We start from the raw sequence: 13,643 nt of genomic DNA on the forward strand, positions 1-13,643 counted from the left end.
AATTATGGATGCTAGATGAGTGGTTTTTAAACAATTGATCAAACTTATTTTCAATACGTTTAAAATTTTCATCATGATTGTTCATTTTACCACCAATAGCATCAATAAATTTATCAATTTTGGAAGAAAATGTGCCAATAGAATCTCTAGATTGATTTTGATAATTACTAGTCCTATCTTGATTGGCATTAGAATTATTATTCCCTTTCCAATTAAAATTCAGATTATTTCTCCATCCAGGATTATAGGTATTCAAATATGGGTTATTAATTCGATTCTGTCCTTGGACAAAATTTACTTGTTCAACCTCATCCGCACCACTATAATTAATTTCATTTTGGATGGGGTTTCTGTTAACATCACATGGTGTTACAAGCTTATCTATTTTATGCGAAAGCGCAGAAAATTGTGCTTGTAGCATCGCTATAGGGTCAAGACTAATTATACCTTTAACAGATGATGAAGTTGATGATGATGATTTTGGAGTAACCGGTGTTTGTGCACGCTCCGCGGGCCACATGCTACTGTTGATAGCCATTTCCTCTAAAAGTTCTTTTGCTTCAGCATATGTCTTCTTAATAAATAAACCCCCCGACATAGCATCAAGTGAACCCCTTATGGTAGGATTAATACCATTGTAAAAGGTTTGCATTAAAAGTTCATCGAGTAAATGATGGTGTGGGAATAAACGTTGAAGTTCTTTGAAGCGTTCCCATCCTTCATACAAGGTTTCATTTTCATTATGTGTAAATGATGTAATTTCTTTTATGATCTTAGCTGTTTTGGCTAGGGGAAAATATTTGGATAAGAATGCTTGGGTAAGATGGTTCCAAGTTTGAAATTTCCCAGCCGGCATAGAATTCAACCAAACCTTAGCCATGTCCTTCAATGTGAAAGGAAAAATGCGAAGTTTGACTGCCTCGACAGAAACGTCTGTAATCTTAAAGGTGTCATAAATTTCAAGAAAGTTAGTCAAATGGTCGTTTGGATTTTCGTTAGGTAATCCATAGAAAGTAACATTATTTTGTAGCATATTTAATAATGATGGTTTTATCACAAATTGATTTGCATTTATTTGAGGTCTAACTACACTATTGGTAACTCCGTTAACTCCTGGTGTAGCATAATCCATAAGTCTAGGGCGTTCTCCAACCATTTCTACTACGTGTGCCTCTTGATTTTGCGTCTCTTTATTCTTTTTCTTCTTAATTTTCTTCTTTTTCTTTAGCGTCTTCTCAATTTCAGGATCTAGTGAATCCGATTGAATGCCCGAACTTCTAGTTCTATGCATGAATAGAAACTACACGCACGAACAGAATCTACCTTCAAAACAAAAATTGAAAAATTGTGTAAGTATATATAATATATAATATAAGTATCTATAAACCAAGATTCGAAATTTAAATACAACAGAAAAATAATTTTTAAAAATCAACACCGTTCCCCGACAACGGCGCCAAAAACTTGTAGTAATAAAAGATATCGATCTCATAGAGAACGTTTTGATAAAAATTATTGTTCTGATTAAATTCGTTTTCTCGAGGTTTATATAAAATCGTTAAATGTTAAAATGGTTTCTAATTCTAATTATGGTTACAGTTATAATTCCAATATACAGAAATTAAATTTATATTAAAGGTTATTCCAATGTTAATTTATATTAAGCAAAAACACAACTTATAACTTTGATTTGTTTAGAAAATATATAATAAATTACCAATTTATTCAATTTAAAGGAATTGAACTGTTATCAATCTTTCCTCTCGGCCTAAGACTGAAAACCTTAACCAAATTCGGAATCTAAATCCGATTATTCGACCTATCGCAATGACTAAATATAAATCTGAATTTACTTAAGTGTTCAACAAAGTTTGCATGAGAAAATACCAAAATCTCTTTATAAATACTTTTGCATGAAAACACCCGTTAGAATTACTTAAAGAAGATCGCTAGATCAAACTTTGAATAAAACAAACGTGAAAATGGAATTGAATTAAAAGATATTTATTAGTTTGAGTTATAAACATATCAAGTTAACAGAGAAGAAGAAGTTTGAATGGCATTGAACGAAGCATGAATTCCGGGTTGTCAATCATTTACTCAACTTCATAGGTTCGTCACACAGTGGGTCGCCCTCAATCCAGGATCTTCTCGTTGAGTCTTTAAAATAGCAACCTCTCAATTGTCTACGAAGCATAAACTTGACTTGGGTAAACCTTAATGTAAATAATAAAATCTATATATTGTATCTCTAACTATTTGTACTTTAATCACAATTGATTAATTTGTGTAACTCTTTTTTCTACAGAATTCTTCCTCTATTTATAATCTTCCAAGAGGTACACTGAAGAGACGTGTCCGTTGGTGAAGAGTTGCCTCTATCTGGATGAAATGATGCGTCGTTTGGAGAAATAAATGTGGAAAATGTGCATAACAGCTTCACTGTCCTTGTAGAGATTCAAGAATCTCGGTAGTGACAGGGGGAAGAAGGAAGGAAAGAGGCGCCACATGGCTGTCCAGCGCGTCCCTGTAGAGATTTCAGAATCTCTGTAGTGACAGAAACTATTCTTTTCCTCCTCTGGTTATTTGTTTCAATTTTCAGACGTGACTTCCGATTCTCGTACGTGATTTTCACTAAAAGCTTGATTTCTCACTCATTTCTAATCCATTTTTGCTCCTATTTAGCTTTTTCCAAATAATGAACACCTTGCACACAAACAACAAATACCAACGTGAAATCTTTCCAAAATAATATAATCAACATATATTTTACATGAAATTGAACATATTTATGCATGCTAATTTAGGTATATTTTGGGCTTGTCAGCCATTAGAGCGTTTACGCTTCTGGCTTTGAGCCCTAGAACGCCTCCCACTAGAGTTAGAACCCACATAGTGAGCTTCAGCATTGATCTTAATCGATGCAAAGCGATCCTCCTCGAGCTCGAGGTGGCGAACTACAACATCAAAGGTTGTTACACCTTCAGTGTGTGTTAGGTGCATCTTCATATGCTCCCAACTGTTTGGCAAAGAACAAATAACAACTTGCACTTTCTGCTCCTTGGTCAGGACATGACCTGTTTCACTGAGTTCACTAATCCTTTTCTGCATTTCTCTTAAATGCTTTTTCATAGTGTGATCATGGTGTTTCTTGTAAGTATCGAACTTGATAGTGAGAGAGTGGAGTTTGGTCAGAGATATTCCTCCAAACTTCTCCTTCAAGGCGTCCCACATAGCCTTGGCTGTCTCAAGCTTATAGAACTGACGAGTGAAGTCATCATGCATCAAACACAGGAGAATGATGCGGGCGGTAGAATCTTTCTTCCTCCATGCCAAATAGGCATCTTTCTCCCTTCGATGTTGAGCAGTAGTGCCTTCCTCGGGCACATCCATGACTGTTTCCAAGGTGTCTAGAACCTCTGGTTCTTCCCGCACATACTTAATCTTAAATCCTCATACATCATAGTTATCCCCATTCAGTTTCAGGTCCTTGTTTAGTTCAGCTACGATCGATTTTCTAGCTGTTGCCATTGTTGACAGGAGATCTATAATGGAATTGCACGTCTTATTAAGAAGTTCTAAAGGTTCAATACACGTTATAAATTCTCTTAGCAACCTATATCTAATTAAAAAAATTTAATAGTAAATTTCAATTCGAACTTGAGACCATATAGGAATGGCTCAAATCATCCTTTACACTTTAATGGTTAGCTTATTAGGTAGATATTTATGCTAAGAGAATTTTTTTATGTTACCTTGCATAACAAGTTATTGTAATCTTTTACAATGGGTGGTTATTTATGGAATATGATGACTTTGAGTTCATTATGCTTTTGTTCAGGCAAGTCCTACTTCTAGGTTTAGCATGAATAAGATAATCATACACATATAATTTGAAAGCATAATCACAAAACATTGCTCGTTGAACCAACTAATCAAGATTCCAAAAATAATCCAACAATTCATTCAACCATGATTGAACGAAAAATAAATAAAAAACGAGCATTTGTTCTAAAAATGATAAACAAAACTAACTCAAAAGTTTTGACAAGAAACTCTGGAATCCATTTAATAAAACAAGTTAGAAACAAAACCCCATGAACCTAAGGAGATACTATTCAACATTCCTTGGGTTGAAACCATCATAATGGATTCTGCGCGGAAACGTCCGTATCACTTCATCACGCATGTGACTAGGAAAGTGATCATAGAGGTGATTAGATCCCCTTTTGTACCACGGAGCCTAGAGTTGCTTCTTTGATCTCAACAACATTCCTTCTTGCCCCAATGGGAAGGAGGCTCCTCGGTCATCCAGGTCATCCAGAAAGACATGGATAGATCGATTATAGTTCATGTGGGATTTTGACCAACTATGGAAATACATTCGACTTAGCCTTGGGACAGTAGAGAAAGATTTCCTCATATCCTATAGGTCTGACTGGAGGCCTATTGAGAATGTAACACATTGTGTTGACAACTTCTCCCCATGAGTACTTTGGAAGCCTATTTTCACTCAGCATTATTCTGGCCATTTCTACCAGAGTTCTGTTCTTCCTTTCAACAACCCCATTTTGTTGAGGAGTTCTAGGAGCAGAAATTGATTTCACATAATTCATCAAACAATTGGTTCTTGAATTCTCCACCATTATCACTTTGGATATGAGCGATTTTTAAGTCCTTATCGTTTTCAATTTTCCTGCAAAGGGTTGAAAACATCTCAAATGTTTCATCCTTGCTACTGAGCAAGATGATCCATGTGTAGCGAGAGAAATCATCTACAATAACTAAGGAAATCTTCTACCACCCAAGCTCAGAGGCTGGACTTGGCCCGAAGAGATCCAAGTGTAGTAATTCCAAAGGATGCTTGGTTGACACAATATTTTTACTTTGAAAAGATTTTCTTGTTTGTTTCCCATACTGACAAGCATTACACAATTGATCCTTTTCAAATTTTAGTTTTGGCAATCCTTCAACTATTTGCTTTCTTGCTAATTTGGCCAGGAGGTCCATGCTTACATGACCAAGTCTCATGTGGCATATCCAGAAATTTTCTTCCTTAGAGACTAAGCATATTTCTTTTGAAAACTTCTTTTCTAAGTTCAGCATAAAGACATTATCAATTCGTGGAGTAGTAAGGATTAAGTCATTAGTCTTGCTCTCAATAATTTGACATCCAGAGGCATCAAATATGACCTTCCTACCGATGTCACACAGCTGAGCTACACTCAGAATGTTATATTCTAGCCTTCTGACTATGGAGACATTTTCAATAGTTGGGTTTCCTCCTATGGTTCCTGGCCGTACTATTTTAGCTTTCATGGTGTCTCCAAAACTTACACTTCCTCCTTGTTTGTGCACAAGTGTGATGAACTGAGTTTCATCACTGGTCATATGCCTTGAGCATGCACTGTCAATATACCATGGTTTGACTTCTCAGCACATCTCAGACCAACCTGCAATGGAACTAGTTGCTTTTAGGTACCCAAATCTTTTTGGGTCCTTTCTTGTTAGACTCAGCAGACAATACATTATATTTTACTCTATGTCGGCACACTTTAGTTGTGTGGCCTTTTTTCCACAAAAGTCACAGTGGATGTTCTTTTGTGGGTACCATCTACTCTGACTAGAATTTTGATTCTGAGCATTTCGATGGTAATGGTTCTTTTTATTCGGAACCTTGAGTTGGTTCTGAATTGATGTGGTATCCTTTTTTAGTTACTTAGAATCCTCTTGGACTTCCGAGACAAACCTGTGCATAATTTTAAGATTTTCATCTTGTCTGGTATTGTCTTGGAGTAGATGTCGGAGGTCACTAAGTTTGACTTCCTCAATCTCATCACACCTTCTATTGAGTGCTCTTACTTTCGTGTTACATTTTTTAACAAGGGAGTAGAGATCACTCAAAGCATTGATCATTTCGTTTCTAAGGACATGGAGAGATATTACCTCAGCAGCATGCTCATCATTCTCAGAAGCATACGAGGGTTCAGGCTGTTCAGCGCACAGGACTCATCAATCTCATCAGCCATGAAACAGATGTTTGCTGTCTCAGCAGCACCGACTTCGGAGGAACGTGACTCATCATTGTCACTCCACGTTGCCACCATTGCTTTCTTCCCATTCCTTTTCTCTTTCTTCAGAGTGGGGCAGCTTGACTTAATGTGGCCAGGTTGATGACATTCAAAGCAAGTGATGGGCTTTGAGTTCTCCTTTCTGACCTTGTTATCATTGTACTCAGCTTTAGACTTGTCATACTTTCGATAGGGCTTCTTTCCATATTTTTCATTTTTGCAGAACATCCTCTTCATCTTTCGAGTGAACATAGACATTTCCTCATCATCTGAGGAACTGTTGTCAGTGGAGTCGGCTTTCATGACTAATGACTTCTGCTTCTTGTCCTCTGACTTCTCCTTGACCTCAACGCTTTTCATGGAGATCTCATGAGTCAGAAGAGATCCGATCAGCTCATCGTATTTGTACGTGGCCAGATCCTGAGCTTCCTCAACAACAGTCTTCTTAGCTTGCCAGCTCTTTGGAAGGCTCCTGAGTGTTTTTTGACTTGCTCCTCTTCTGAGAAGCTCTTTCCAAGTCTCTTGAGCTTATTTATGATGTTGGTGAATCGTGCATTCATCTCTGAGATGCCTTCGCCACCATTCATTTCAAATAGCTCATAAAGTCTCATGTGTTGGTTCACATTTGACTCTTTCACCTTACTGGTACCTTCATAGGTGACCTCCAACATCTAACGCACAGTGAAGCATATTGATAGCCGATCATTATTTTGTAATTTCTTTAGGTCATCCTCAATCCACGTAGCCTCATCTTTGATAACTTTTACATTATCAACAATTTCATAGGGAATGAATGGGCCTTGGACTATTGCTAGCCATGCACTCATGTTCGTTGCCTGAATGAAATTTTCATTCTGTTCTTCCAGAAGGTATAGTTAGACCCAAAGAATAGAGGTGGCCTAGTGATGGACAAGCCCTCAGGTAAGATCTGATTTGTTTCATTTCTTGGGAGGAAACGAGTGCTATTGACAGCCATATTAGGGATCAGCTCAAGATAGTGTTATCTTGTGAGTTGAGCTACAAAGCGTTGATACCACTTGTTGGTCCCTTGTGATATGAGAATAAGTTCCCAAGGGGGTTAAAGGAACTATTTAAAATTTTAAGATTTGAGGTTGACTTGTTTTTGTTGTGAGTTATAATTTTTCACACAGATTAATAGCACAATGATATTGAGTATGGTCAGAGGCAGCTTTAGTTGGTCAGCAACTAAAGTTGTTTCTTACGTTGATTCAGGAAATAGCACTTAGAAGTCTATTCCTGAACACAACACCAAATCACACAACTCAATGGGTTTAAGTTAAGCGTTTACTTGGCCACAATAAAAGCAAGCAGATAAAAGAGATAAGGGATAGAAAATGTTACTCAACAGCTTTATCCTGGTTCGGCCTCTTGCCTATATCCAGTCCTCAGAATTCCTTTCCGAGCTTTAATCCACTAGTGAGCTCTTTTGGGTAGAGCACAAACCCCTTACAATAGTCAGCGAGCAGTTACAGAGTACCTTCCTCTATAAACTTATACTCAACACTAGCTAACTATGAGTGCTAAATATTGAGCAACTCAGAGTCTCCTAACAATTTAATGATTGATAAAGTTTTGTACTATTAACTAAGAACACTTTAAAGATCTAATCTATTCGTTTACACAGAATGAGTTTGTGTAAATGTCTTTGCTTTGCTTTGCTTTCAGAGGGAACTTCAAGTATGAATTTGCTCAGAGTTTTGGCTTGTTAAAGATCAAGTTTTAAAGAAGCAAATGACAGGCCTTTTAAAGTGACACTTGAAGCCATCGGTCATTTCAAATTTCGAAATAACCGTTGGAGGAAAACGGCTTTGCTGTCCCTTTCGTCCTTAGCGCTTAGTGTCACGGCCAATTGGAACGAAGTCTTCTCTGTCGTTGATCAGTGCTTCAGATGCTTTACTCAGTAAGCGTCATATTGTCTCTCTATTTTAGGCAAAGATTCCTAGACAGCACAACGACAGCTTCTTTGTTGCGTCTGAAACTTTCCTCAATTGGATAGCCTTTGTCCGCAAGTTAGCAAGTCAACTTTTGCCTTTTCTGCTTGTCCTTCGAACTCAGCAACTTCGTTGTGAAGGAGTCGGCCTTTCTTCTAGATCCTTCTTCCTGTTGGGCTGAGTGGATCAAAAGCCTTTGATCCGTTTGACGTTCTTCTTGGCTTTGTTTGGGCCTTGACTTGGCTTATTGGACTTGGGCTTTGTCTTTAATATCTTTTGCACTTATAATTTAATTACTCTAAAAACACTCAACAAACACATTAGTGATAAGAAATCAAAGCATTTAAATTTAATGTGTTGAAAATTTATCTTATGGATTTAATTCTAATTTTAAATAGATTTGTCAAATCAAAATCAGTGTGGAAATGTGTTTCAACATAACTAAATATATATCTTACTCTAATATAACTTATTTTTCAGAACTAAATTCTATGTTATTCTAACTTATTTCTATAACTTAATTTTTGTGCAATTTTTTTTACACCACGTATATAGTTTGCCCCCACTATCTACAAATCCCGGATCCGTCCCTGAGTGTGTGGCCACACCATGATAAGTAGTTTACTTATCTGTTTCATTAATCTAATTAAGATCAAGAAATATCTTAAACAACAGAGAGGACGACAGCCGACATGCCTCTAGTTTATAATATCGATATCAAATGGTAAAAGACATTAAGAGATAACTACAAGGTCTCTGCATCTTTAGACTGCTGAAATAATTGTATTAGTTAAGGGCAGTAATGGTTTGCTAGAACCCACTTACTGTCTGTGGGCCCTAAGCCCACTGCTAACTAAGGACAGTCTCATAGGATCGTGCACATTGAACATCTGAGTTAGAACTTATAGAACGGTACATTGGAGAGATGAAATTAATTAATTGATTGACAGTAAGATGTCAAGGTAATTAATTAGTGGTTGATTAATTGATTAATTGATATTTTGTATCAATGTAATTAATTAATGGATTTAGGAGTTGAGTATTTAATTGATTAGTTTGCGGGATGCAATTAATTAATTTGTAAATTAATAAAATTACATTCAGTGAAATTAATAAAACTAATACGTCAATTTATTAATTAGTGGTTTTGTTTAATTGGGATAATTAAATTTAATCTAATCTATACTATATTTAATAGCGGAAGCAGAGAGAAATGAGGATAAATGTTTTAGAGACCTTTTTTATGAGTTGTCAACGTAGTAAAAAATCAAATTTAAAAAAATTTAATTAATTAAAAATAACAGATTTATATTTATAATATATTAAACAATTACTAGCCCATTAATTAAAATAATAAAAAAAAGTAAGAGTTACAAGAAGATGAAAAAACACAAAGTAAAGGAAATCCAAAAGTCACAAATAAACTTCTACATAAAGCATGATAGATGGTATTCCACTATTATATTCATTAGCCATGATATATAGTATTATGTTTCTGAAGGTAATTATTCGGTTTTTTTTCATATGTTGTAGTTATTTTGTTCTCAATTGTGTTATTTTATTTTTATTAAACAATAGTTGTTGTAGTTTCATCTTTCAGATCTATTTTTGTTGTTACCCCAGGTTCTATATCTCTTGCTACTTTATCCATGTTTCTTTTTTCTTTGTATTTTTTTTTAAACTGATATCTCCAATTGAAGAAATTCGATAGAAATAGAAGGTGCATGGACAACTAAATCGGGAAACACAATGGTGTCAAAAATTACAAGAAAATCTTATGTTTCTCGAGGTAATTATTCGATTGTTTTCATATGTTGAAGTTATTTTTGTTCTCAATTGTTGTTTTATTTTTATTAAACAATAGTTGTTATAGTTTCAGAGATGAAATTCCATTTCTAGCGTTACACAGGTTCCATACATCTCGCTATCATATCCACGTTTTCTTTTTTATTTGTCTTTTTTTTTAAATGACTAAAATAAAGATTTTGTATATTTGCATTCTTTTTTAATATATGTTCCTGGGTGTTATCATTTCGATTGTTAACTCTAACTAAAATTTAGATTTTCGGCTTTATATGCAATCAATTGTTAGCTTTAATTGAAGTTAGATTAATTTTTTTAATTCGGAACCTGCTGAAATTCATTCATTTTTTTTAGTTTGAGTTTATCTAACTAATATGGATTGTATTTTTTATTTTTATGCATTTTGGTACAAATAGATATAAAGTTTCACACAATAGTTGTTCATTGAAGTTTGAGACATATTGAAGAAAATATTAAAGAGGTATTGAAATATTATACTTACAATGAAGTTTATTTCAATTATAAGTTATGTTATATCATTATTATTATTGTTATTATCAATAAGTTATTTTTTTCCAGTTCTCTAGACATAGAGATTGTAAGCGTCTAATACACTTGATAAGATGTTTATTCTTGAAGAATTTGGATTATGCTAGATACGAATTCAAAATGAAGGTAAATAAAAATAAATTTTGATGCTCAAAATCCTAAAAATGTACATTAATTATGAGATAATTGCTTTTGCAACATTGGCTTATATAGTTTTTAACTATTATATTGTGGTTTGTACAAAATTATTAGTATTTCAAAAGTTTTTAACAGATGAAAATGAAACATGATCATAGGACAATTTGTTAGAAAATATTAATTAAAAAATATTATTATTTGAATAATCTCTTCAAATTCTCAAATATTGAGCATAATGATTCTAATTAATAAAATTAATTTCACATATTAAATATAAAACGTTTTTTTTACTGAGTGGTTACAATTAGGGCTGGGCACGGATCCTGGAGATACTAGACCGGACCGAATATCCGAGAAAAAAACTCCGAAATTGGACCGGACCGTTGACTTTTTTTGGAGAACCGAACTGGATTGGACCGTTGACTTTTCGTCAAAGAACTGGACCGAAATTTATCCAGCACTGGACCGATAACCGAATTGGATTGGATTGGACCGAACTTGACTGAAATAACCGAAAGTTTAGCAATAATAAATTTATATTTTAATAATGGATCCTCAAATAAAATTATTAATTTTAATTTATAAGTATTATTTTTATATAAAAGTATCAAAATAAATTAGTAGATGTAGAGGGGCTTTTATAAAAATTAAAGAATATGTATAGCAGGGGTAATATTGAACTTTACAAACTAAATAATACTTAAAGAAAACTCTTTCCCTACAGCAACTCTAAATCTCATTTATGTTTACAAACACAGCCGCTACATCTACTCCTCCACTCCACTTGCGTTTCTACCTACGTTTGTGTTGTGTTTCCGTTCATTCCACCCGTGTTTCCACTTGCGTTTGTCCTACGTCTGGAATTGCTCAAGCGCTGCGTCTTGGAACAGCGACGCCACTGCGTGTGCCTCTGCTCCGTCCTCTCAATAGTAGCGTCGATATTTAGGTAAGCCATTGCGTTTCTGTTTATACAATTTTAGTTTTGTTGTTTTGAAATTTCAAGTAACTTTATGTTTATGCAGTAGGGAAATTTTAGTTTTGCTGTTTTGAAATTTCAAGTAACTTTATGTTTATGCAGTAGGAAAATTGTAGTTTTGCTGTTTTTTATTGTTTTTCTTATTTATTTGTTTCATGTCAGGCCATGATTTTTGTCTTTAGAATAAAAGTTTCATATTGTTTTATGCTGAAGTAGTTTTAATTTAATATATGGTTTGTATTTACATATCAATGGATGAAGGCAATATAATCATATTAGAATTTTTGTTTGATTTGTCTAATAAAGCTGGTTAACCAATTTGTTTTTAAATATTATGCTTTAATTTTTGTATATATAAAACATGAAATATATATGGTTATCTTACTTGTTTCCTGTAAATATTTTATTGTCAGCATGAAAAGATGAAAAAGAAAATAGTTATAATACAATGATAATACCCCTTTAACATTTAGCTTGTACTAGTATTGTAAGAAAATATGTAATGCTTCAGCAAATGATGTTGCTATTGAACAATTGAAGAAAAGATTAGTAAAAAAGAATGCACTTATGTTGGATGGAGTGTCTTTTCATATGAGGTGTTGTTCTCACATTCTTAATCTAATTGTTAAAGATGGTCTTAAACTGGTGGATGGTTCAAGCAAAAGAATTAGAGTTGTGGTTAGATATATCTGAAACAGCCCACAAAGATTGGTTATGTTTAAACGTTGTTGTGTGTCGTCGGGTATTAAGTATATAAGAGCATTATGCTATGATTGCCCCACTAGGTGGGATAGCACATATTTGATGTTAGATGTTTCATTAGGATATCAAAAGGTATTTGACAAGTTAGAAGATCTTGATAAGAAATATGCAGAGGATTTTGTGAATAATATTCTTATTGAGAGTGATTGGTTGAGTATTAAGAATCTTTGTAGGTTTTTCAAACGATTTTATGATATAACTTGTAAATTCTCAGGTTCATCATATCCTACCTCTAGCCTTTATTTTCCCGAGGTAATGAAAATTCTCAAGGATATTATATTATGTCAAAACAGTAAAAATCCTTCTTTAAAATACATGGGAACTCAAATAAGGGAAAAATTTAATAAGTATTGGGGTTCTATTGACACAATGAATGTGATGCTTTTTGTATCGGTGGTTTTTGACCCAAGGTATAAAATTAAGTACTTGATGGCTAAGTACACTGAATTTTATAGTGAGAACGATGCTAATGAGTTGGTGGCACAAGTCACAAAAGATTATTATTGCATTGTTAGATGAGTATATAGTGCAAAATGTGCAAGAAAATGTGGATCTTGGAGCACATTCTTCTAGTTTGGATGAAGCGGATGATGATATTGATGATTATTTTTTGAATATTGATAAAGATATGTCAATTGAGGGAGAATGGGAAAGATATGTCAATGAGGCACCTGAAAAATATGTAACTGAGTTTGACCTTCTATTGTGGTGGAAGGTTAATGTTATAAGATATCCTGCTTTATCCAAAGCTGTAAAAGATGTTTTTGCAATTCAATAATCAATTTAGGAGTACTTTAACTCCTGCTACAGCTGCGGTTTTGATTTGTTGTCAAGATTGGTTGAAAACTTCAACTCAAAACTTCAACTCAAAATTTCAAGCATGAAGAAGAAGTTGAAGATCTTGAAGCTATTGAAGAAGGTAATATTTACTTAGCAATTATATTTCATAGTTTTATTTTAATTAAATATTTATGAATACTAACTATGTAAATGTTATTTAATTTGTAGAAATTAGTTCTGATCCTGAAGTTGCATTGTCTCTTTTATCTTTATTTCAATTGGATATCTAAGGTTTTTTAACTGAAACAAATGCACTTTGGTAAGCATATTTTTTTCCTTTTACTTTTTGCTAGTGTGTTGATTAATTTTATTGAAGTGAAAGCTAATTAATTTAACATTTGTTGATTCGCTAATATGGTAAATTTTATATGTTCAGGTTGATGTTTGGCTTTTACTGCCTTTCCTTTGGAAAACAAGGAATTTATTGTGTTAAGAAGATTCAATTACTAATTGGGATGATAATTAGAAAGATTGTGGTCTGATCATATTTTGCTAATGAAGTGTTGTCTTTTTGGAATTAAAGGTTGTTTGTTTTTATCGATTTGTTATTTT

At 33.8% G+C, this 13,643-nt stretch overlaps 1 non-coding gene across 1 annotated transcript; it reads left to right on the top strand.

Annotated features, from left to right (window-relative positions):
• Nucleotides 1-668: 668 nt before the first annotated feature.
• On the top strand, nt 669-774 carry LOC136204994 (small nucleolar RNA R71). The gene has a single exon (XR_010675803.1). It is a non-coding gene; the product is annotated as a small nucleolar RNA R71 (small nucleolar RNA).
• Nucleotides 775-13,643: the final 12,869 nt, after the last annotated feature.

This window comes from Euphorbia lathyris, chromosome 8 (assembly GCF_963576675.1).
Source record: "Euphorbia lathyris chromosome 8, ddEupLath1.1, whole genome shotgun sequence".
Classification (NCBI taxonomy): Eukaryota; Viridiplantae; Streptophyta; class Magnoliopsida; order Malpighiales; family Euphorbiaceae; genus Euphorbia; species Euphorbia lathyris.